This window comes from Schistocerca cancellata, chromosome 11 (assembly GCF_023864275.1).
Source record: "Schistocerca cancellata isolate TAMUIC-IGC-003103 chromosome 11, iqSchCanc2.1, whole genome shotgun sequence".
In the NCBI taxonomy this organism is placed as follows: domain Eukaryota; kingdom Metazoa; phylum Arthropoda; class Insecta; order Orthoptera; family Acrididae; genus Schistocerca; species Schistocerca cancellata.
Window position 1 is genome coordinate 39,643,697 of NC_064636.1, and position 25,137 is coordinate 39,668,833.

General features: G+C 40.5%; 1 non-coding gene across 1 annotated transcript; it reads left to right on the forward strand.

Moving 5' to 3' along the window:
- The first annotated feature begins 19,781 nt into the window (after positions 1 to 19,781).
- Trnas-gga (transfer RNA serine (anticodon GGA)) lies at positions 19,782 to 19,856 on the forward strand. Its single transcript has one exon. It is a non-coding gene; the product is annotated as a tRNA-Ser (tRNA).
- Positions 19,857 to 25,137: the final 5,281 nt, after the last annotated feature.

Consider the following 25,137-nt stretch of genomic DNA (forward strand, 5'->3'; position numbering starts at 1 on the left):
GGTGGCAGGGGTAAAATAAGCGAAAGGCTATTTACAATTTGTACAGAAACCAGATGGCAGTCATAGGAGTCAAGGGGCATGAAAGGGAAGCAGTGGTTGGGAAGGGAGTGAGACAGGGTTGTAGCTTCTCCCCGATGTTATTCAAACTGTATATTGAGCAAGCAGTGAAGGAAACAAAAGAAAAATTCGGAGTAGGCATTAAAATCCAAGTAGAAGAAATAAAAACTTTGCGGTTTGCCGATGACATTGTAATTCTGTCAGAGACAATAAAGGACTTGGAAGAGCAGTTGAATGGAATGGACAGTGTCTTGAAAGGAGGGTGTAAGATGATCATCAACAAAAGGAAAACGAGGATAATGGAATGTAGTCGAATTAAGCTGGGTGATGCTGAGGGAATTAGATTAGGAAATAAGACACTTAAAGTAGTAAAGGAGTTTTGCTATTTGGGGAGCAAAATAACTGATGATGGTCGGAGTAGAGAGGATATAAAATGTAGACTGGCAATGGCAAGGAAATCGTTTCTGAAGAAGAGAAATTTGTTAACATCGAGTATAGATTTAAGTGTTAGGAAGTCGTTTCTGAAATTATTTGTATGGAGTGTAGCCATATATGGAAGTGAAACGTGGACGATAAATAGTTTGGACAAGAAGAGAATAGAAGCTTTCGAAATGTGGTGCTACAGAAGAATGCTGAAGATTAGGTGGGTAGATCACATAACTAATGAGGAGGTATTGAACAGAATTGGGGAGAAGAGGAGCTTGTGGCACAACTTGACCAGAAGAAGGGATCGGTTGGTAGGACATGTTCTGAGGCATCAAGGGATCACCAATTTAGTACTGGAGGGCAGTGTGGAGGGTAAAAATCATAGAGGGAGACCAAGAGATGAATACACTAACCAGATTCAGAAGGATGTAGGTTGCAGTAGGTACTGGGAGATGAAGCAGCTTGCACAGGATAGAGTAGCATGGAGAGCTGCATCAAACCAGTCTCAGGACTGAAGACCACAACAACAACAACAACAACAACAACAACAACAATATGTCTGTGTTGTGGGAACATTAACTATTGCCAATTTATGCAGACATAATTTATCCTCATTATGTAGCTCTTATTGCAAAAGAAATATTGTAATGCTGTCTCACCTAAACATGAAGTCATAATTTGCTCTAAACATTGTTGGCAGAGAACTCGATCCTCAGATTCTCAGGCATTATCTACCATAAGAGAAAGCAAGTAGGTTATAAATTTTTGTGTCCAAATTACAGTTTCCTTCACTTTACAAATGTTTGAGAAGGTTTTTTAAGTTTGTTCCTTACACCGGAAAATTATTACAGATAAGTGTGTTGTTCAAATTTTCTAGCAGTGTAGGCTAATTGAAACCCCTAGTGATACAAATACCAGACTGATGAGTAATGCACGTACTGCACATGAAAAATGTCAACAGTGAATAGTCTGAATGGACAGATGTGTCAGAATAATGTCCAGTTTCAAAAAATTATTTTACGAGCACAAAGAATGAGATGGGGCGAGCACACACTAACTGGATAGTCTGCCCTCACCAGGTCTTGTGACGTAGCATAGAAAGCGTGACCAAATACGTAGCACGTAACTTCAACCGCATTACATGTGTCATTATCCGGGTGAGTCTGCAGCCAGTACGGGCTTCTCATTTGCAATGTGTCTCTCTCTATATTTAAGCGGTGCGAGGAATCCAGTGCAGTAAGACATAAGATTGAAACCAATGTTTACACATTGAAAAAAACGGTAAGGTCTAAAAAGCCAAGAATGGAGCACATTTCTCTTGGTTGTAGACGAAAACAGAGCATCTACTGGGTTAGTATCATGCATAAACTGCTCCACATTATTGCGTTTCCAGCCGGGAACCAATCATTTACAGAAACACAGTTGCAAGTAATCTCACACAGATAAAGCTCCTTCAGGGATACGGGCAGTAATAAAAAATAGTATTACAGCAAAGTGAGTTGCAATGTGTGCTAAAGATATGAAACCTTTTAATGCTGTTTCCGGTGAAGGTTTCAGAGAACTAGGCCAAGAATTAATAAATCTAGGTGCCATTATGGAGAATTTAACGTGGCCGATGTCATGCCACATTCCTCTACTATAAGCAGACATGTCAAAGAACAAGCTGATGCAATACGAAATAACATAATGCCTTATGTTTTTGCGGGAGTTATTAATAAAACATGTGCTGCGACTGTTGATATGTGGACTGATTCGCATAATCAGGTGCACTATTTGACGCTTACAACACATTACATTAACACAGATTGGTCTCTTGTCAACAATGTTTTATTTACAACAAAATTCCCAGACGTTAAGAAGACGGGAGTAAATATTATGAAAGAAATTGAAGAGAGGATGGCTGATTTGGGACATTTCGCCGGACATGTTGCACAGTTTTGTTTTTGTCTCCGACCAGGGTGCCAATGTAATAAAGGCTTTGGAAAATCACGAAAGGGTTCAAAATGGCTCTGAGCACTATGGGCTTAACATCTGAGGTCATCAGTCCCCTAGAACTTTGAACTACTCAAACCTAACTAACCTAAGTACATCACACACATCCATGCCGAGACAGGATTCGAACCTGCGACCGTAGCAGTCACACGGTTCCGTACTGAAGCGCCTAGAACCACTCGGCCACCGTGGCCGGCATCACGAAATGGTCCTAGTGCTATGCTGCTCATTGTATAATCACAGCACTTAGCCATACTTTCGATGAAGATAACTTTTTGTTAAATCATGCTCCGAACATTGCAATAACAATAAATACTGCAAAATGAATTGTAAGGTACATTAAGAAAAGTGGCCTCTGCTCGTCTTTGAAATCATCGTTGAAACAAGAGGTCTGCACACGCTGGAACATCTTGTACACTATGCTGGAATCCTCACACACTCAGTATAACAAAGTTGCTGCTTTGCTAAGGGAAAAGGACTCTGGCCGGCCGGCGTGGCCGAGCGGTTCTAGGCGCTTCAGTCTGGAACCGCGCGACTGCTACGGTCGCAAGTTCGAATCCTGCCTCTGGCTTGGATGTGTATGTCCTTAGGTTAGTTAGGTTTAAGTAGTTCTATGTTCTAGGGGACTGATGACCTCATATGTTAAGTCCCATAGTGCTCAGAGCCATTTGCACCAATCTGAAAAGGACTCCGCTTACAGATTGCAAGTATATGATAATGAGCTTGCAGGGAAAATTGCACATTTTCTGAGTCCATTTAAAGAGGTCACAGAGGAATTAGAAGGCGAAAAAGAACTGACATCCCAATTAGTTCGTCTTTACTTTTACAAACTGCAACAAATTTGCAGTGTCAATGACACTGACTGTCAGGTGAGTAATTACTACAAATAAAAGCCTGTTTCATTATGATATGCGATAGATTTATAATTAACCAGCGTAATTGATGTGTGCTAACACATATGTATTTTTTAACAGGAGGTACAAAAGATTAAAAATCGAGCCTTGAATTTCGTTTGTGAGAAGATTGTGATCACTTCCAAACATAAAATTATTACGTTTCTTTGACCGTCTTTCCTTGATCTTAATATGCTTGAAATAAATGAAAAGCAGGAAATTCTTAGCAATGTGTGACAAATATGTGCTACTTATGTAGGTACAACATGCAATCATTAACATAATCATTTTTGCCTGGTTAGTGGATAGTGTATTATAGACAAATGGGAATGTTATAATTCGTATAACATTTCATTGACGTAAAACACTTCGCTTTTACGAGAACGTTTCAATGATTTCCACATCAGTTCTGTATTTCTTGTCCTTTTTGTTTATTATCGTAGATCCTTCAAGTACTGTGTCATCGCCACCCAGAAAGAGAGATCGTTTCAAGGAATGGAGGAACAACAGATCATGCGTAGGAGATGAAGTAAATATCTACATTTTAATGCACCCCGGAGATGATGGTGATATCTTAAAGTGGTGGAGTAAACATTAAAAAGATCTGCTAGGCCTGGCTGCAGTTTCAAGACATATTTTATGTATCCCAGCAGCAAGCGCATCTACTGAAAGATGCTTTAGTGAAGCTGGCATGGTTCAAATGGCTCTGAGCACTATGGGACGTAACTTCTGAGGTAAAGCTGGCATGTTACTAACAAATCACCGCAGACAAATTAAATCCGGAACGCATTAGTGATTTACTGCTGATCAACAATTACTATAATATTGTTTCTGTTACAAACAAGTGAAAAGTATGACAAGTTACGTCTGTAAATGTTTAATGTTCTTTGCATGCTTTCTTTATGAAGATGGTTGTCTTCTAGATTACGGTTGTCTTCTAGATTACGGGGACAGCACTTATTTAATGTTTCCTATTAATGAAAGGAAAAATAAATCTTCTGTTTGGAAATGAGACTTGTCTTCTATCCATGATTGTATTGAAATATCATTTTGCTTTCCAAGTGCATTATGAATTTAGTTGTGTCACGTACTCATTCATGGAAACGTTACTTTTGTATTAAAAGAGAGAGAGAGACAGAGATAAATATATTGTGTGTGTGTGTGTGTGTGTGTGTGTGTGTGTGTGTGTGTGAGAGAGAGAGAGAGAGAGAGAGAGAGAGAGAGAGAGAGAGAGAGAGAGTTGTACAGTACAGTGCAGCGAGCAGGGGTGAGGCGAGGTGAGACGCCAGTGGTGACCGGTCATGCTCGGTTATCCGCGTGTCCGGAATCCGGACAACAGACATGGGGCGAGTACGTGACCGAGCCGAGTCGTATGGGGCCGGACAGGAGCGGCTCGGTCCCCCCGTCAACAGGCGAGCCGTGACCGGTCAAATACTGAGCGCTGCAGTACTCTAGTTCAAAGTATGACGAGAGTAAGTATTTTGTTCTCGGGAGTGAGCTTTCCATGTGGAAGCTACAGAAGTGTATAGGTGAACAAATGGACACAATTCAGTTATGATATAGACCACTAAGGAAAGTATTTACAGAACATTCATTGTAAAACCACGAGATAGCTGAAGTGACGAAGTGATTCACTCTATGCAGAGGAATGGGCAATGGCATGTTGGTATATTACGTTGTGCCACCTTATGCACAACAGGAATAAAACTAATTTATAGAATTCTTGGGTGTCTGGCCGGGTCACGTCGTAATACCTCCACGGCATTTCAGCAAACATACACGTTATCATCTTCGGGTGGTCCCTGATGAATGTTGTGCTGCTCCTCTTTGGCATCACGTTTACGCTGTCCACTACCCCCTCCACCACTTCACTCTGCTTGTCGGCCGCTGCGGTGGACAGTGGCAGTGGTGGGAGAAGTGGCGCCTCGATTGGCGCTCTGGCCTATAGCATCTGTGCTACCGCCACCGTTTGCAGACACCACCGTCCAGGAACACTTCTTCCTTTCCAAGTCCAGGGCAAGGTTCCAAGTCTGACTTCATTGTAGGCTACTATCTTTATTAATTAGACCATCTTGCAGTTTTATTTTGATGGTCTCTTTAATTAAGCAATTCCAGGAGGAGGATTGCCTAAGTATTTTGTTGTTTCCGTAATCCATAGTACGGCCAGTTTTTATACTATGACGAGCCACAGCTGATTTGGTGGTCTCGCGTCGTTCAGTATGGTGTTTACTTTCGTGGCACCTCTCTTCTACTGTGCAAACGGTTTCCCTAACATATGTTTTGCCGCATTGGCAGGGAATTTGGTAAATGTCTGGTTTGCGGAGGCCTAGATCGTCTTTGGCTATGCCTAGTAGAGTCAAGGTTTTTGCAGGAGGTCAAAATACACATTTTACAATGTGTCGCTTTATGATTCTGCCGATTTTTCTGGAAGAATTCCCGACGAATGGTATGCGCGCCACTAATTTGTACTTTTCTTTTTTTTCATCCTGCTGTTGCCTTGGAACAGTCTCTCTGAATGCACATCTTATCATCATATTGCTGTACCCATTTCTCCCGAATGCCATCTCAAGGTGCTTCAGCTCAGCTGGAAGGCACTCTTGGTCGATTGTACCTTGTGAACGAGTGTGCATAAAATGCCATCACACTGGGAGTTGTCGTGGCTGTTGGAAGCATGCAGATACAGACCTGTGTGTAGGCTTCCTGTACACACTGCGTCCCAGGTTGCCATCCAGTTTCTGTTTTAATAGGACATCAAGAAATGGAAGGGCACTGCCCTGTTACACCTCCATCGTAAACTGTACGTTCGGACACAGCGAGTTGAGATGGAGAAATTCACTAAAGCTGTGACCGAACGGCAAACACGCTATCCGTGTATTGAGTTGGGTTTAGATCAGCTTTTTCCAGAGCCTTCTCCTTGCAGTTCTTCATCAACAAATTCACGACAACTGACGGCAGGGGACATCCCGTGGCAACGCCATCTGTCTGTCTGTAGCAATTTCTAATGAACAGGAAATACATTGAAGTGGGTACAAAATCAAAGAGCCTTGTCAGGTTGGTGTCGAATTTCTCGCTTATCAGATCTGTGGAGACCTTCAATGGTACCCTGGCAAAGAGGGGCACTATGTCGAAACTCACCAACAGGTCACAATCATGGAGGCAAAGTTCTTGCAGATGTTTCACAAAGTGAGTGGAATTGTGAATGTGAAATTTGCATTTTCCCCCAGATTCACTCAGAAGAACAGTAAGGCATTGGGACAGTGCGTATGTTGCTGCTCTGTGTTATTAACTATTGGGTATTCTCTTTGAGAACCCACACAGTCATAGCAGTGCAGCAGCTCACGGTCAAAGCTCTTTGACAATTTTCGCAGCAAAGGTACTGCAAAGAAGTTCTGTGGTTCTTTTCTGGGGTGACTTCTCAGGCCTCCTCGTATCTTCCTGCATGCTGCACTGTCGAGAAGTTTATACATTTTCTGTTTCTGTTCTGAGAACAGGAGCCATACCATAGAGTTTCCTTTGTCGGCAGGCAGGCAGGATTGTTACGTAGCTCACGGATAGCCACTCTTTGAGAGGTTATCCCTCAGTGGTGTTGTAGTGGTTAATAAAAAAAGAAAAGAGAGAATAAAAGAAAAAGAAAAAAGGTTGAAAATGTGGGAAGAAATGGTGAATAAAAAGGGGGTTTTAAAATCGTAAATGACCGTGAAAAAAGGAAAGAATGAAATGCAAATCGGACTTCGTATTACAGAAAAGCTATAGTTGGGGTGGTCCTTGTGGCGTTTTTGAGCAAAAGTTAAACCAATTTCCACTACAAAACTTACTGAAAAGAAACAGAGAATAACAGAATGTAACTGACAGGGGGGAGTGGCGTAGATGAGAGATCATCCTTTACCAGGTTAACTTGTCTTCTTTCGGGCGGCGTCCAGGTCTTCAAAAATCTCCTTCATTTCTGCGTGAAAAGTCTGCTCCGAAATCTTGCAATAGTCCAGGAATCACTAATTTATACCAATTAAAATCATCTTGATACTGTATGCAATTTAATTTACTTTGCTACTTCCATCCTCCGAATTTCTTAACAACTTCCACAACATGTCTACACATTAAAATCAGATCAAGACTAGCTATTAAGTTTTTTACGTCAGCATCAGATCATGTCAGCCTTGAGCTCCGGCTATCAAGAGACAATTCAAGCGAATAGTAAACAAAAAAAGTTACGATTTTAGTAGTTTCTCTGCCATCGAGTGCTCATACCGCTGCGACGGGATATTTTTTATCTGAGGGAACGAGTGTAGCGCGGCGAAATTCAAAGTCCCGCTACAGTGTGTCCCTCATGAGCACACAACACATTTCCTCAGCCTCATTAGCCAATAGAGCGCAGGTGGCTTGCACTACACTGCTCACGATGTCTACAAGTGGTAGTGGTGTCGGAGACAGTGTGAAGTTGAGTCCTCCTTTGTGCACTGACGTTGCTGCGTCGTCGACGGTTCTTCCCGTAAGGCCAGTAACAGTATGCTTAGGTAGTTCTTGCACACTTTTCTGTCACGCTGGAAGACATCCGAACTTCGACATCTGTTTAGTGGTGGCATTTCTTCGTATGCTGTCCACCCGTGCCCGCGTGACAGCGTCTACCCATTCCCACGATATAGGAAGAAAGAACTGCAGCTACCTTGAGGTGGTCTCCGACAGCTTCTTCAAGTTGGGGGCCAGACAGCTGCGAGTATAGATGATTCTCTCTCTCTCTCACCAGCACTGAGCTGGCTCATCTTGTGGTGCAAAAGGCCGCTGCATCCCTTATGTGGTGAGAGGTCTTGGTGATAGGTGGTACCACAGTGCCGTCTAGACCTCTAAGCGGGAAATCAACTTGAGTGGAGCAAGCCACTCCTTCTTGTTCCATAATGTGTCCAGCATCTTTATCTGTTGAAGTGTTTCCTCACCATAATGGTACTTAATATGCAATCTGATGCTTTCCCAGTGAATTTCTAATTTATGGAGTTTTTGGGTGTCTGGCCAGGTCACGTTGTAATTCCTACATGATACTTCGGCAAAGAGACACATTGCCATCTGTCTGTTTGCTGAAATATCGTAGAGGAATTACGATGTGACCTGGCCGGACACCCAAGAATTCTATAAATTATAAATACACTGAGGAAACAGATCACAGGAATAAAACTATATGTAATTGTGTGTGTGTGTGTGTGTGTGTGTGTGTGTGTGTGCGTGTCCGCGTCCGTGTCAGTCCGTCCGCGCTAACACGCGCCTATACTTTCTCCACCTCCCCCCTACCCTCCTCCCTTCCAACCACCAAAACAGTGTCTTGTGCATATTTTTCATCTTTTTAGCCTTTCACATAGCCAAATAACACACACACACACACACACACACACACACACACAGAGAGAGAGAGAGAGAGAGAGAGAGAGAGAGAGAGAGAGAGAGAGTTTTAGGAAGATGAATGATTTTTTCAGGAGAATAAGGCATGGGATAATGTCTTGTGTAACCAGTTCCTTCTACAAGTTTGTATGGAGTTGTACTCATCATATCCTGACAGTATTTTCTTGTGCACAAAATGTGCCAGAAATTTCTTTGGATTTTCAGAGATGTGGTTATATATTGTTCCTTTCACAACTGCATTCCTAAGGGTGTCTTACCCCACTGACTGTTTTTCCAAATTGTTGTTGTTGTGGTCTTCAGTCCTGAGACTGGTTTGATGCAGCTCTCCATGCTACTCTATCCTGTGCAAGCTTCTTCATCTCCCAGTACCTACTGCAACCTACATCCTTCTGAATCTGCTTAGTGTATTCATCCCTTGGTCTCCCTCTACGATTTTTACCCTCCACGTTGCCCCCCACTACTAAATTGGTGATCCCTTGATGCCTCAGAACATGTCCTACCAACCGGTCCCTTCTTTTAGTCAAGTTGTGCCACAAACTCCTCTTCTCCCCAATCCTATTCATTACCTCCTCATTAGTTATGTGATCTACCCACCTAATCTTCAGCATTTTTCTGTGGCTCCACATTTCGAAAGCACCTATTCTCTTCTTGTCCAAACTAGTTATCGTCCATGTTTCACTTCCATACATGGCTACACTCCATACAAATACTTTCAGAAACGACTTCCTGACACTTAAATCTATACTTGATGTTAACAAATTTCTCTTCTTCAGAAACGCTTTCCTTGCCATTGCCAGTCTACATTTTATATCCTCTCTACTTCGACCATCATCAGTTATTTTGCTCCCCAAATAGCAAAACTCGTTTACTACTTTAAGTGTCTCATTTCCTAATCTAACTCCCTCTACATCACCCGACTTAATTCGACTACATTCCATTATCCTCTTTTTGCTTTTGTTGATGTTCATCTTATATCCTCCATTCCGTTCAACTGCTCTTCGAAGTCCTTTGCTGTTTCTGACAGAGTTACAATGTCATCGGCGAACCTCAAAGTTTTTATTTCTGCTCCATGGATTTTAATACCTACTCCAAATTTTACTTTTGTTTCCTTTACTGCTTGCTCAATATACAGATTGAACAACATCGGGAAGAGGCTACAACACTGTCTCACTCCCTTCCCTACCACTGCTTCCCTTTCGTGTCCCTCGACTCTTATAACTGCCAACTGGTTTCTGTACAAATTGTAAATAGCCTTTCGTTCCCTGTATTTTACCCTTGCCACCTTCAGAATTTGAAAGAGAGTATTCCAGTCAACATTGTCAAAAGCTTTGTGTAAGTCTACAAATGCTAGAAACATAGGTTTGCCTTTTCTTAATCTAGCTTCTAAAATAAGCCATAGGGTCAGTATTGCCTCACATGTTCCCATATTTCTACGGAATCCAAACTGATCTTCCCCGAGGTCGGCTTCTACCAGTTTTTCCATTCATCTGTGAAGAATTCGCGTTAGTATTTTGCAGCTGTGACTTATTAAACTGATAGTTCGGTAATGTTCATGTCTGTCAACACCTGCTTTCTTTGGGATTGGAATTATTATATTCTTCTTGAAGTCTGGGGTTATTTCGCCTGTCTCATACATTTTGCTCACCAGATGGTAGAGTTTTGTCAGGACTGGCTCTCCCGAGGCTGTCAGTAGTTCTAATGGAATGTTGTCTACTCCTGGGGCCTTGTTTCGACTGAGGTCTTTCAGTGCTCTATCAAACTCTTCACGCAGTATCATATCTCCCATTTCATCTTCATCTACCTCGTCTTCCATTTCTATAACATTGCCCTTAAGTACATCGCCCTTGTATAGACCCTCTACATACTCCTTCCACCTATATACTCCTTCAACCTTTCTGCTTTCCCTTCTTTGCTTAGAACTGGGTTCCCATCTGAGCTCTTGATATTTTTCCAAATAGGAAGCAATATATCTGACTGAAATACCCCTAAGTGCTCCATAGATATGACTGCGTTGTGGTGGTGCCTACCTGTATTATCTGTTAAGCCCTCGGATTATTGATGATCAAAGTCTCATAGAATGACTGTAAGCTGATTTATAGTAATTGTGCAAATTATGTATACTATACAATTTCCAAGAAACTTGGCTTTTCTCTGTATTTATTACCACGAAAAACCATTATGATGACCAAATTTTCCTGCACATCAAAACACTTCTATGACAGCCTCATTCTCCTACGACACAGTACCAAATACAATCACTGTCTGATGTAATAGTCCTTTTAAGACACAATATTTTCCGTACTCAGTTTGTCAAATAGCAATATGCTTTGTGTACCAACACTTACACTGTTTAAATGTATCAGCAGTTCTGAAACATACTTTATATGTAACAGCATTTACTCATCCTTTTAGCCACGCAGTCTCAGGCACCTTGCCACGGTTCATGTGGCTCCCTTGGTTGGAGGTCCCAGTCCCCCCTCGGGCATGGGTGTGTGTGTGTTGTCCTTCGCGTAAGTTAGTTTAAGTAGTGTGTAAGCCTAGCAACCAATTACCTCAGCAGCTTGGCCCATAGCAACTTACCACCACCACTCATCCTTTTATTAAATAGTTCATGTTTTCCCAATCCTAAATTACTATGTAACCATACTTGTAGATACTTCATGCAAGATATTTGTTCTGTCACAGCCCCCAGCTCAAGTACTGTATTGCTTTCAATTGGTAAACAGAAATAGATTCTAAGTTCCACACACCCATTTCCCAGAACTCACTTCTAACCTTCTACTATGGGAACGTGTAAAACATATTGCGTACTCAACAATAGTAAGAACTGTAGTTAAGTTTTTCAAGTGTATATGTCCAATTTTTCATAACTAGTACTTTTAGCAAGAGTCATAAGGCATCTCTAATACTTTATTAGGACTTGATGGCATCATTAGATTTATATTTCAATATGCTGCAAGCATATGAAGACTGATAAGCACCATTCACTATTATAAATGGATTATTCTTTGTTGCAAATATTTTCAGTAGATACATGTTATCAATGGAACGTTATTCCCCATATTTACTACAATACTCGAATCAACTCTCACCAAGGCACAACTTCTGTACCTGTAGGATTATTATTCCTCTTTATTTGAATGTAGTAAGGATGTGCATAATGTTTATTTAGCACAAATAGAGTAGTTGATTAACAGCTTGAAAGCTCCTTTATCACACAACAAAAATTGACAAGACTTATCACATTTATTGTACCAATAACTCTACATACATCAATTAAATTACAACATATAATTTTAACAAGAAAACTGATGAAATATAGACTCTGCATGAAAGTATCAACATTTTTCCATTTCAATTTTTAATAAATCCAATTATTACTTTATTTCTACATGAGACGTTGCCTTGCTTCTATCAGTTACATTATTAAAACATGAAACATGATAGTTTGAACATTTACAATGCTTCTAACAAGTCTAATCATCTATAGTTTGATGCCAGGAGAAATTGTAACATAAAATAATCTCCAGTTATCTTTTAAAAAAACACATTACTATTTCAGTATCAATTAATTTCCGTGTTGATAATGGCTTGAGTTACACAATACATATAGGTGTACCACATACTTTGAATTAATAAAAATTTTGATAAAGCTGTTTTTCTTGGAGAATGCCAGGTTTTTTTTAGAGCTGGTTTTTGCTTGAATGAGAAAGACAAACCTATACACTGCTTCGCCCTGACATTCACCCACAGGTTGTCAGGTAAACATCCCTTTCAAAAACCGACAACAGAATGACTTCTGGCATCTCTCTTGCACCTGATTTACAATGCAGTTCGATATCTTGAAGATATCTTCAGTTTGACAACTACAGTAGGTTGACAATTACAGCAGGTTGATAACAGCAGCGGATCAGTAACAGCAACAAGTTGGAGATGACAATAGGAACACGGTTCTGCATACTATTCAAAATCTCACAATGGCGATTGTGTTGTACATACAACAAATTGTATAACAGGCATTAGTTTCATACCATAGTAAACAACAAAAATGCCCCAGAAACATTCACAGGCCCATGCATACATACATACTACACAGGTATGAAAAACATAAGGGCAAAAATAACTTTTGCATGATGTGTCTCTGCTAAATAACATAGCTCGATGGACCCATACACAGAAATAACTACTTGAGTATAGTACATAAGATAATGAAAGAAAGAGACTGTGAAATAAACAGAAATGACACTTTCATTAAAGACAATAATTATACTTAAGTCACTGTCATTTGTGATGGTCACCTGTACAATACAAAAGGCCAGACACGGTTTGTAATTGGGTGTATGAGCACCGTGGATGGCAATGCATGCTCTGCAATATTCTCCCACAATGGTCACCAGATTGGTAAGGAGTTCTTGTGGTAGCATGTTCCATTCTTCCACCAATGCAGCTGGCAACAGCTTGCCACGCCACACTGTGCCTCCTCAATGGGATTTCAGTCGGGGGAGTCCATTCGCCGAATATCCTCATGTTCCGAGAGCTCCTCCACCCTGATGTGGTCACACATTGTCATCCGTAAAAATGAAGTCAGGACCAAATTCACTCCTGAAAAAGCAAACATTGGGAATGAGTTGAGTGCCCCAGTGATGCTGACAGGTGAGGGTACTGTGTTCAAAGTATGTGCCCGCACTACCTCGCTTCTCCATCCCCCCCACCCCACCCCCCCACCCACCCTCCCCCCACCGTCCCTCCACCAATACCAACTGGACCACAAAAACTATCATGTTCGGCAATGTTGTTGTGGAGCATTGTGTGCTCCTACCATGAGGCCAAATATAAAGCACCCAGGAACATTGTATAACGAGGTAACTTTGCTGCTCTAGGTGTTATTTTGTGGGTGTGCATGGATGTACTGTCTCCAAATATTTGTAGAGGGTACGAGGGCTGTTCAAAAAGTAAGGTAACTTTTCAAATTGCACAGGGAATGTACATTTGATTATCGATCTTGTTTTTTATTATGTTGGTACACATATCCTATACATGTTCACAGTTTCAAATGTACAGCATCTTCATTTGTTTTTGGCAGATAGATAGGCTAGACGTGTTTCTGAGTCCTAGGCAATTTTTGATTATTTTAAAAAATGGAGCAAAGATTTTGCATCAAATTTTGTGTGAAAAATGAATTGAGTGCTCTAAAACACTTGAAGTGTTTACAGTGGCATGCAGTGAGTCGGCTCTAAGTAAAAAAAAAATTACAAGAGGTAAGAGCTCTTCCAACATTGCCGAGAAGATGCCAATGACGAACCTCGCTCTGGATGCCCCAGCACATAAACAACAGATGATAATGTTGAAGCTGTGAAGAAAATTTTTTTGGAAAATCGTCGAATTACCATAAGACAAGTTGCTGATGATGTTGGTATATCAGTCGGCACGTGTCGTGCAATTTTTATGGATGTTTTGCACACGAGACTTGTGTCAGCAAAGCTTGTTCCAAAACTTCTCAATTTCGATCAGATGAATTTCCACATGAGCACTGCTAAGAAGCTCTCGAATGATGTCAGTGATGATCCTGATTTGCTCAAAAGGGTCATAACTGGTGACAAAACACAAGTTTACAGTTATGATGTTGAAACCAAAGCCCAATTGGCCCAATGGCAGTATCCCGGGATCCAAGACGGAAAAAAGTACGCCAAGTTCAAGCAAATGCCAAAGTTTTGCTCACTGTTTTTTTTAATTACAGTTGTGTAGTGCATCATGAACTTTTGCCTCAAGGTCATGCGGTCAATAAGGACTTTCACATTATGTGCCATTTGTGAGAAGCAATACGCAAAAACGTCCAGAATTGTGGAAAAACAATTCATGGCTATTGCATCATGCACCTATTCATTCATCGTTGCTTGCGAGAGATTTTTTGGCCAAAAACCACGTCAGTCATGCCTCAGCCACCATATTCATCAGATTTGGTTCCCTGCAACTTTTTCCTCATGCCGAAACTGAAGAGACCTATGAAAGGATGAAGATTTTCAACAACTGAGAAAATAAAAACTACATCGCTGGAAGTACTCGAGGCTGTACCAAAAAGTGAAACTTCCTGGCAGATTAAAACTGTGTGCTGGACCGAGACTCGAACTAGGGACCTTTGCCTTTCGCGGGCAAGTGCTCTACCAACTGCGCTACCCAAGCATAACTCACGCCCTGTCCTCACGGCTTTACTTCTGCCAGTACCTCGTCTCCTACATTCCAAACTTTACAGAAGCTCTCCTGTGAACCTTTGAGAACTGGCACTCCTGAAAGAAAGGATAGGTCCTGAGTTCGAGTCTCTGTCTGGCACACAGTTTTAATCTGCCAGGAAGTTTCATGTCAGTGCACACTCCGCTGCAGAGTGAAAATCTCATTCTGGAAACATCCCCCAGTCTCTGCAATATCCTTTCTTTCAGGAGTGCTAGTTCTGCAAGGTTTGCAGGAGAGCTTCTGTAAAGTTTGGAAGGTAGGAGACGAGGTACTGGAAGAAGTAAAGCTCTGAGGATTGGGTGTGAGTCGTGCTTGGGTGGCTCAGATGGTAGAGCACTTGCCCGCAAAAGGCAAAGGTCTCGAGTTCGAGTCTCGGTCCGGCACTCAGTTTTAAGCTGCCAGGAAGTTTCATATCAGCGTACACTCCGCTGCAGAGTGAAAATCTCATTCTGTACCAAAAAGGGCTTATGAGAAGTGCTTCGAGGATTGGAAGAAGCCTTGGCACCAGTGTATTGTATCTGAGAGGGATTAATCTGTAGGGATACATGAATATTGATGAATAAATAAATATTTTTTCATAAAAATGTAAAGTCACCTTACTTTTTGAACACATCTCGTATATTCACCAGTAAACATTTTTGTGACACTACTACTTACAGACATTTTTCTTTTCAGGGGTGCATTTGGCCCCGACTTCATTTTTATCAATGACAACGCACAGCCGCATCGAACAGTGATGAGGTCTCGGAACAAGAAGATATTTGGTGAATGCGCTGGCCTCCCCATTCCCCTGGCCTAATTCCATGTCACATGTGTGGATGTGTTGGGAAGACATACTGCGGCACATTCACATGCATCAGCAGCCATCTTGCAGTTGCCACCTCTGCTGGTGGAACAACTTACCAAACTTGTGGCCACCACGCAAGCACCATTGCAGAGCATGCATTGACTTTCATCGTGACCATAACAGACATGTCTTGCTTTTTGTAATATATATTGTTCTGCTTGCATCTATAAATATACAATTATCAATTATGATAAATTAATCATCACTTAACAGATTTGTAAAAATGCTTTGCACAATACGACATAATTAATCCTGAACTACAATCAACATACTTGCACCTCACAACTGGACAAAGACTTCAGATTCTTCAAGCTAACAACTATTCCCGAATCATGTCTCTTCTTTCCTTCGTGGGAGGGTGTTAATACCACACTAGCACACAATTGGTGAAGAGAAAAAGTTTATACACTACTGCCCATTAAAATTGCTACACCACGAAGATGACGTGCTACAGACATGAAATTTAACCAACAGGAAGAAGATGCTGTGATATGCAAATGATTAGCTTTTCAGAGCATTCACACAAGGTTGGCGCTGGTGGCAACACCTACAACGTGCTGACATGATGAAAGTTTCCAACCGATTTCTCATACACAAGCAGCAGTTGACCAGCGTTGCCTGGTGAAATGTTGTTGTGATGCCTCATGTAAGGAGGAGAAATGTGTACCATAACATTTCCGACAAATACCATCTGCACGAACAGTTCGATGACGTTTGCAGCAGTATGGACTATCAGCTCGGAGACCGTGGCTGCGGTTACCCTTGAAGCTGCATCACAGACAGGAGCGCCTACGATGGTGTACTCGATGACGAACCTGGGTGCACGAATGGCAAAACGTCAGATTTTCAGATGAATCCAGGTTCTGTTTACAGCATCGTGATGGTCGAATCCGTGTTTGGCGACATCACGGTGAATGCACATTGGAAGCGTGTATTCATTATCGCCATACTGGCATATCGCCCGGCGTGATGGTATGGGGTGCCATTGGTTACATGTGTCGGTCACCTCTAGTTCGCATTGACAGCACTTTGAACAGTGGACATTACATTTCAGATGTGTCACGACCCATGGCTCTACCCTTCATTCGATCCCGGCAGAACCGTACATTTCAGCAGATAATGCACGACCGCTTGTTGCAGGTCCTATTTCTGGATACAGAAAATGTTTAACTGCTGCCCTGGCTAGCACATTCTCCAGATCTTTCACCAACTGAAAATGTCTGGTCAATGGTGGCCGAGCAACTGGCTCGTCACAGTATGTCAGTCACTACTCCTGATGAACTGTGGTATCGTGTTGAAGCTGCATGGGCAGCTGTACCTGTACACGCCATCCGAGCTCTGTTTGACTCAATCCCCAGGCGTATCGAGGCCATTATTATGGCCAGAGGTGGTTGTTCTGGGTACTGATTTCTCAGGATCTATTCACCCAAATTGAGTGAAAATTTAATCACATGTCAGGTCTAGTATAATATATTTGTCCAATGAATACCCGTTTGTCATCTGCATTTCTTCTTGGTGTAGCAATTTTAATGGCCAGTAGTGTAACTCAGAAGAGCATCAGGAATGAAACAAGCAACATGCAAGGACACAATGGAGGTACCTACAAAGTAATACTGTCCCTCTGTTTCTTTTTGTGTATAAATTATAGCTAGAGTGTGATAGTGGACACAGGCAAATGGACCTATGAAACACAACTTGTGTGTACAGCTTTAGTGATCACTGTGTCCATATTCTTACTAAGTAGCGTGAAAGACAATACTTCACAGAATTATAAGGAATTGTAAGGAATCTGAGTGATAACTAAATCTATTATTTTCTTGGTATTGCATGAAGGGTGCGATCCAGTGCTCTGCTTGCAACTCTAAATATATAAATATCAATTATGATAAATTAATAGTTACTTAACAATTTTGTAAAACTACCTTTCTTAAGAAAACACATTTAATACTAAACTAAAATCAACCTAATCACACCTCGAATGTGAACAAAGACCTTACACTATAATGTTTGATTCTTCAACCTAACAACTATTCCTGAATCAAGATTTCTTTTTTAATGGGTGAGGGGAGGGAGGCAGGGGGGGAAGCGGGGAAGCGAGCTGTCAATATTACACTGGCTGACAAAAAAAAAGGGGGGGAGGGGGGGGGGGGGGAGGGAAGAGACTGATCTGTAGCATACCCTGAGATCTGAGTGAGGTTGGTAGATGGCAATTTATTTAGAAGTCTATAAATTGATTTGTAGCATAGCCAGATGTGAAACTTTCCTACTGTAAAGATACAAACCAACAGAAATACAACAAAACACTGTAAATATGTTTCCTTACCTGCCATAGACTGAAACTCCAGCTTTATCACAATTTCTTTTCCATGTAAATTTTCCAGATGTGGTCTTAATTCCTGCCATTTTGTGCGTGTGTAAGCTGTACACTCCATGCACAACACCTTACTAAAGAAACAGGATATGTGGTAAGCATTTTCATAAAGCAAAGCAATTAATACATCATTCATATTAATCTTCGCACATTGTATGTGGCAGCTTAACTAAGAAACTGGATATGTATGGTAAGCACGTTCTTAAAGAAACTAATACATTACTGCCTTACATACATGCACAAATTACAGTACACCATATTATATTGAATACTCTCCTTACCTATACTTTCGCAGGCCTGTGTGTTCCCATGTCCGTTTGGAGAGCAATTACAAGTATCTCATCGTATTTTCTCTGCGTTGCTGTTGCTGTGGTAAATGCACATATGTTTCCATAAATTATGGCTGTGGACAAAAATCTTCCCACAGTCACTGCTGAACACTACACCTTTGATCCATAGCTAAACCACACGAACCAAAACAGTTTTCACAATATGCCATTTGTATGAGTATGTTTTCATTGGACGAGTGTTACCTCTGTTGATATTGACTGACTGTGAAATCAAGCAAATATCTTTCGAATGGAATGTATTTTAGGTTGGGGAAATAAGCATTCATCATTTTTAGGCATAAGAGATGACATCATGTACGTTGGCCATCCAGCAAACCCAATTCCTCAGGGTCTGATAGTTGCACCAGTTGTTGCCATAGAGGTTAAGGGTCAGTCTGACTGTGCACTGGTAAAGACTCAGGCCCCACAAGTCTTTCTTGTGGGCCTCGTAAAGTCGTGCATGATGTCATTACGACAGGTACTTGCTATATCAAAGATGATGGAGGTCATGTATAAATTTTTGTGATCATTGGAAATGTTAAACTGTGATAGCCATTTTTACATACAAATTAAAAGAGCAGTTCATTATATCCTTGTGGTTGTTGGAAGCACTAAACCGCACTAGCCATTTTTGCAGACAAATTAAAGGAGCAGTTCATCACATCTTCAACTGGTATATTCACTCAATTTTGGAGGCTATTGGTACCTTTCTGTACCTCCTGGACACTCATTTTCTGTTGTCCTCCTGGGCCACATCCTGAGTCATTAGCAGCTAGTGTTTTTCCTGTCACAATTGTTAATGCAACAGTTTCAAATGAACCTTACTAAAGATTAAATTTATAAAACTTCCTGGCAGATTAAAACTGTGTCCCCGACCGAGACTCGAACTCGGGACCTCTGCCTTTCACGGGCAAGTGCTCTACCAAAGCTGTGAGTACTGGGTGTGAGTCGTGCTTCAGTAGCTCAGTTGGTAGAGCACTTGCCCACGAAAGGCAAAGGTCCCGAGTTTGAGTCTCGGTCGGGGACACAGTTTTAATCTGCCAGGAAGTTTCATATCAGCGCACACTCTGCTGCAGAGTGAAAATCTCATTCTGGAAACATCCCCCAGGCTGTGGCTAAGCCATGTCTCTGCAATATCCTTTCTTTCAGGAGTGCTAGTTCTGCAAGGTTCGCAGGAGAGCTTCTGTAAAGTTTGGAAGGTGGGAGACAAGGTACTGGCAGAAGTAAAGCTGTGAGTACCGGGCGTGAGTCATGCTTCGGTAGCTCAGTTGGTAGAGCACTTGCCCGGGAAAGGCAAAGGTCCCGAGTTCGAGTCTCGGTCGGGGACACAGTTTTAATCTGCCAAGAAATTTCATATCAGCGCACACTCCACTGCAGAGTGAAAATCTCATTCTGGAAACATCCCCCAGGCTGTGGCTAAGCCATGTCTCTGCAATATCCTTTCTTTCAGGAGTGCTAGTTCTGCAAGGTTCGCAGGAGAGCTTCTGTAAAGTTTGGAAGGTAGGAGACGAGGTACTGGCAGAAGTAAAGCTGTGAGTACCGGGCGTGAGTCGTGCTGCGGTAGCTCAGTTGGTAGAGCACTTGCCCGCGAAAGGCACAGGTCCCGAGTTCGAGTCTCGGTCCGGCACTCAGTTGTAATCTGCCAGGAAGTTTCATATCAGCGCACACTCCGCTGCAGAGTGAAAATCTCATTCTGATTAAATTTATATCTCACACTCAAGGGGTTCCTTGTGGGATCCAATGTCCAAAACTATCGAGAGTTTGATTTTTCTTTTTAATGTGAAGATTGCCACCAAGTAGCAGTATGGTACGGAGTCCACATTAAACTCAATGCAAGTAGGGAATTACCTTCAGGAATAATTCAGTTGTTTAAATTAAACACCCAAGCATAATTTGACAGATATCCTCCATTCTGTCATCATACACTACATCAGTGAAATGCTAAGTTTTGTTAACATTACCTGTAATAATCCTAGAAAGTTGTCTAATGACAATGTATATAAGAAAAATAGTCTGCCCTGATACACAAAACATAGACTAGAAGAGCATAGCATGCTGTAGATTATTTTTTCAGGTAGTTTAATATCTTCCTCCCATTTTACTCAAAAAACAGAATTATTCAATGGCGTATTCATAATCATTTGGAAACTGCAATGAAAATACTGTTGCAAATTTTAAAATTTGGTGAAAGTTGAAGTGTCAGATGAGTACTGTTGCAAAACTTTGCATTTTACTGATATGAAAATTCATTTGCAAATGTTGTCAGCCCAGTACAGTCTGGTATTTGAGAAAAAAAGCTCTTTATTCACCTATTTTCAGCAATAATGCTGTACCTATCATGTACACAGAAATGAAGTGAGAAGTTAAATTTAGCATTTGATGTGACTAATAACTTCCCTGATGTCTCATGGCGGATAAGTCAGACTGGCACACTCTCTCTCCCTGGTGAGATGGAAACTATCAAAATTGTGTCTGAATGTCAAATTCAATAATGTTAACTAATAAACTACTGCCACTAGGACAGCTTCAGACACACTGAAGCAGTTCTTCAATGATATCTACATCTGTACTCTGCAAACCACCATGAAGTACATGGCAGGACGTACATCCCACTGCACCAGTTAGTAGGGTTTCTTCCCATTCCATTCAAATATGGAACACAGGAAGAATCTTCGGTTGAATATCTCTGTGCATACTGTAATTATATCCTCACAATCTCTATGTGAGCGATACGTAGGGGACTGTAGTATGTTCCTAGAGTTATCATTTAAAGCCGATTCTTGAAACTTTGTGAGTAGACTTTCTCGGAATGGTTTACATCTATCTTCACGAGTCTGACAATTCAGTTTCTTCAGTATCTCTGTGATACTCTCCCATGGATCAAACAAACCTGTGACCATTTGTGCTGCCCTTCTCTGTATACGTTCAATGTCCCTTATTAATCCTATGTGGTACAGGTCCCACACACCTGAGCAATTTTCCAGAACCAGTTGCATTAGTGATTTGTACGCAATCTGCTTCATAGAGTGACTGCGCTTCCCCAATACTCTACCAATAAACCTGCCTTACCCATAACTGAGCCTATGTGATCATTCCATTTCATATCCCTACAAAGTGCTACACCCATGTATTTGTATGAGTAGCCGATTTCAATACTGACTCATTGCTATCATATGTGTGATATGTGTAATTGGTCAAATTATGCCCTTGCATTAGATATTTCAGTCTTTAATTTTAATGAGTGTATCATTTCTGAAGCGAAATTCCTAATCTGTACCATGCTGCTACTGCTACTTGGTGGTAATTTTTGCGGGGGTGAGGGGAATCAGACTCTTAATAGTTTCAAACACAGAATCTTACAAGTAAACCTACCCAAGGAATACACTTAGATTTTGATAACCTTTTAATATGTTATAGTGTAGAGTAGGGTAAGAGACAATTTTTTCTTTAAGTGCTCATTCAGCCATTAATGGCCTGTAATACCTATGTGAAGAAAATAGTTTAATACTACTGAATGAATATAATTGAAATGGTAAAACATATAAAAAACTTCAAATAAAAGTTCTACTGTTTTTAATCTACGTTACAATGGTATATCCAAATTTGCAGAAAATATTATTTTCTCCTAAATCCCCTCTTCCACAGTATGTTTTTCTTCATTTCCACACTTGACTAATAGTAAAACATATAGCATCATTACAACCAAATTCAATCATATATGATGAAGTGGTACTCCAAAGATTCATTTGTCAGAAATAAACTAGAATTCTCAAGATGAAAGTACATTCAGCATTTTTTTTTCTCCACACAATTTTGCATCTTTCTCATTATTGTACAAATTTACATAATGTTCCAAAATAATGTGCTAACAATTTAAAATATAACATGACTGACTGTGAAAAGGTTAGCATCTGAAAAAAAACACCAAATGTAAAAAGGAAATGTAAATACAACACAAGATATGTTGTATTTCATAAAATTAAAAGAAAATATATATGTATAGCACATATTTATCTGTGAAAGACTTATTAAATAACCCAACAGGACAACTGGCATTGAAACCAACACATATCTGGCACACATACAGTGATATTTCTAATTATTTCTGACAAATGCATCTTTGGAATACCATTTCATCATGTACGATTGAATTTGCTTTCAACAGCAATGAATGTTTTGCTGTTAGTCACATGTCAAAATGAAAACCACAGAACTGTTATTTGAAGTTTTTTCATATCTGTTACCATTTAGAGGGCATTCATGTAGAAACATTAATCTCAACTGTTTTCAAAGGACCATATGGGCATGTATAAAAAAATAGGTTTCTCTCACTTTGTTCTACACTACAACATTTACAAAGCTGATCAAAATCAAAGTGTATTTGTTGGGTAGATTTATTTGTTAGTCACCACATAACTGCATTTACCTGAGTGAGCCACCATGATGTTGCTACTCTGACTGCCAAATTCTCTATTTACAAGTCTTATTGTGAGCTCATTTCTTCTAAAAGTTGGCAGGTTCACACTTTCAAAGAAAATAAGGACACCAAGAGCTTTCAAACTTGCAATGAACATAAAAATCTCCTCTATATAGACAAGGTGTGATTGGAATGTTTTAAGAATGGGTCCATTACAGCTTACTGGTTTGGCAGGCAGGTACACGGAGAGTGGGGAGTGAGTCATTGCCTTGTCCTTGAACACCTTCTGACAGGAAACTGTGTTTCCTTTATTCAGTTTTTTGTGGCAGCTGGTTGAATGTGGGTCTGTTAGAGCTTGTTGCTGAATTCTGTCTGTGTGAAAATGGACGTAAAAACGGAGCAATGAGTTTGTGTGAAATTTTGGTTTAAAACTGGGAAATCAGCTTCTGAGACTTATTAACCATTAAAAACAGCTTTTGGAGATAGTTGTATGAGCCAGTCAAATGTTTTTGTCCTGTTCAACAGATTTAAAAATGGCTGCGAATCATTTGAAGGTGAAGTACAGTCCGGCCGTCCTTTCACCTCAAAAACGAATGAAAATGTGAAATATCGCGACTTAATGCACTCTGATAGTAGACTTACAATTAGGGAGATAGCTGATGATCTTAATTTAAGTTTCTATGCAGTTCAGTCAATTTTAACTGAATATTTGAATGTGTGTTGAGTGTCCACAAAATTCATTCCAAAAGTGTTGTCAAGTGTCAAGAGACAATACTGAATTGAAGTGTGCCAAGAACTGAGTAATTGGACTGAAAATGACCCAGATTTGTTGACATATTGTGGGTATATGGATATGATCCTGAAACCAAAGTGCAGTGGAAGACTCCGGGTTCACCAAGACCAAAAGAAGCACAGCAAGGTTGGTCGAAGGTGAAGACAATGTTGGTGATTTTTTTCGGTTTTCTACTTGTATTGTGCATCATGAATTTACCCCTGGAGGACAGACAATTAACCAGGAATACTACAAATGTGTCCTTGAGAGTTTGCATGAAAAGGTGCAGAAAAAAGGCCTGAATTGTGGAAAGACAGGAGTTGGGTGCTACACCGTGACAATGCTCCGGCTCATCGAGCCTTCTCCATTGTTGAATTTTTGACCAAATTCAAAATTCCCGTGCTTCCACAACTGCCATATTCTCCTGATTTGGCCCCTGAAATTTTCACCGAAAGTGAAGCGATTTGACTCGACTGAAGGCATCCAGATAAATACAGAGTGTGTCCTTAACACACTTCTGGAAAAAATTTCCAGGAAAGTTTCCAAAAGTGGAAACACTGTTGGAGTCAGTGTGTTCAGTCAGAAGGGGATTATTTTGAAGGAGATGCATCACAGTACCATGTAAGTACAACCATTGTACAATTACAAGCCGATTCATAAAACTTTCCAATCACACCTCATAAAAAGACTACGTCCTGACTGACTGACTGAGCTTGTACTGTAGGCATCATTTAAGAAGGTTTTTTCAAAATTCCAACACTAAGGGGGTGAAATAGGGAATGAGGGGCTTTTTTCAAAATGTTGCAGTTAAGGCTCTTTTGAAACTAGACCTATGAAAATAGTTATTTGGTTTCTCAGTCAGAAATAAAGAAATACATGTATCAGTATTTTTTAGAAATTTAACCCTATGTGAATGAAATAGTGGGCAAAAGCTTTTCTTCAAAATATAGTATTAAAGAACTACTAAAGTATTTTTAAAGCTACATCTATGACCACTGGTATTAAACTTCTTGGTTACAAATTTAAAAACATCGTGTTTCAGTATTTTTGGAAATTGCGTCCCTAAGGGGTGAAATAGAGGATGAGATTTTTATGAAAATATTTCATTATGAAAGCATTTTTTAAAGCTATAACTATGAACAATTAAATTTGGCTTCTTAGTCAGAAATAAAAAAATAACTGTTTCACTGTTTTTGGAAATTCAGCCCATATAGGGGTGAAAGAAGGAATGAAAGTTTTTACAAAATATTTCATTGTTCAAGCATTTTTTAATGTAAATCTATGAAAATTTGTATTTGCCTTCTCTGTTAGAAATAAAACATACACATGTCACTGTTTTTAGAAATTCAAACTCTAATATGGTGAAATAGAGGATGACTGACTGTCTCATCACCACCCTGGCCAAACCGCTAAGGATAGA